Genomic DNA, 2,170 nt, shown 5'->3' with positions numbered 1-2,170 from the left:
CTGCACTTCCCATTTGCAGGAAAGGGTTTCGATGACCAGGAAGTGAGAGAGATGCCTGAGCCACTTAGTCCGGCTGAGCGCCCCTCCTGGGGCTGGCGATGCGCCTCAGACAAGAAGCTCTGCCCCCTCCAGGAGACAGCCTGGGTTTTAGAAGGTGCTGGAAGGTGGCAGAACCCACAAAGGGGGAAGAATGTTTCAGAACCCAAAGCCTGGCCGGGTGGGCAGGTGCGGGGGCGCATGCAGCGCGCAGGCCTCTGTAGACAGAAGGCAGTGGCCGGCAGGCAGGGCAGGGGGTGCCCTGTGGAGGGGGAGGGTGGGGGTGTGCACTGTGGGGGCCTGTGGGCAGGGGTGCTCTGGGGGGGATGTCCCAGCTCAGCGGTGGCTCGGTGGGCGTCTGACGGGCTCGCAGGCCCCCGCACTGGGCTGGAAGTGGGGCGGCTGGTGCTAGTCCCACATCCAAAGCGGAGCCACGTGTGTGAACGACGGGGCCGCGCACACAGGACTGAGTGTCCCCCGCTTCCTTCCACGTCGGGCACAAGGCCCGCTCCGTCCACTGTCCACCGGGCGCCTTCTGCAGTCCCTTGCAGGCCCCTCACACCCGCATGGCCGGGTGGGGGCAGAACCCGCAGGAGAAATGCCCCCACGCACGGAGGGAAGCTCAGGGTTAGTCTCTGCTCAGGGACCGGCTTCCACGGCTGGGCCTGGACGAGGGCCCGGGGAGCGCGCATCCCGCCGTGAGGGGAGGGGAAGGACAGCGCGGGGTCAGGGCGGCCGGCCCAGGTGCCAGGCGGCAGCTGCCCGCAGACACACACGTGTCTCCCCACAGCCCTGGGAAGGCAGGTGACACCCCCCCCCCCACGTCACAGGTGAGACACAGGTTCCTCGGCCAGAGTCAGAGCTAGAACCGAGGTTCCGACCCAGTCAGTCTCCACGGTCCATCCTCAGCCACCAGGCTCCCCCTTCTCGCCGACCGACAGCCTCCGAGTCCCCAGCGCCAGGTTTTATAGAATGGAGAGATGTGCTTGTATTTCTGCGTAACGACGGCCCCAAAGTCCAGCTCCGGCCCCGCAGTCGGCCTGCCCAGCCCCACCAGCCCCGGGGCTTCCACCCTGAGCTCAGGCTGACGGTGCAGCGGTCGGTGCCCGGGCTTCTCCAGGGCTGAGGCCTAGAGCCTGGAGCCAGGCCTGGAGCCGCAGGCACCTGCCCCTCGCCCCCTAGTCCGCTGCCCCACGGCCCCCCCTCCCCCCAGAAGCAGCTGCCCGCTCCCTGGGTGGGAAGGGGAAGGACTGGCTGGGACCCGAGAGCATCCAGTGGCGTGATCTGTGTTGACATCACAGATCATTGTCACGGTGGCTCAGGACAAGCTGGGAAGTCAATGGCCTCCCCGCCCCCCCCAGCAGGGGGCAGTTCCAGCAAGGCCTCCAGGGGGCGACTGCTGGCCCCTAAGGGAATGGGGAGAGGCGCATGGTCCCTTCGCAGGTCCCGGGCGTCAGGGCTGCCCTGAGCTGGCCACTGAGCTTCAGGGCCGCGGGCTCTGCAGATGGGCCGGATAAGCTATAAAACCACGACGGCCGTCAAAAACATCCCCCTCACCCCGGACCCCCCTGCAGACGCCTCCCACAGCGCGACAATCCCCATCCCTGAGGGGCCAGCTCATCAGACCCAGCGATGCTGACTGAGCTCCCGCCCGCGCCCAGTTCTGGTGTAAAACACAGATCCGAATGGGCGACCTCGTCCGCGAACAAGAGAGCCTGTGGCTGGTGGGGAGACGGACAAGGAAAAGGCCTTGAATGAGAAACCTGTTTCTGAGCCGGGACGTGGGGGAAAAGCTGTAGATAAGCCGTGGGTGCATCTGACCATGAAGCTGGGGCTCTGGCAGCAAAACAGGGCAGGCACCTCCGGGTGTGACTGACCGCTGAGTCGCGGGGTCACTCCAACCAGGGCCCCCTCGGAGCGACCGCGTGTGCCCGGGCACAGGTGGGCCTCTGGGACCCGGGGCCTGCGGAGCCATCGCCGCAGGGACCTCCAGGCTGGCAGCACGTCTTCCCTGTGGCTTTTCGATGCTGAGGGATGGATACCCGGCTGTAACCACGGAGATGCTGTGAGCTCGGATCCCACATCCCCTGGGGCAGAGCTGTTAGGCTGTGCCTGCGATTCCAGGCTTAACATC

The sequence above is a fragment of the Myotis lucifugus genome, unplaced genomic scaffold (assembly GCF_000147115.1).
Source record: "Myotis lucifugus unplaced genomic scaffold, Myoluc2.0 scaffold_832, whole genome shotgun sequence".
NCBI classification, from domain to species: Eukaryota; Metazoa; Chordata; class Mammalia; order Chiroptera; family Vespertilionidae; genus Myotis; species Myotis lucifugus.
This window is presented reverse-complemented; position numbering follows the sequence as displayed.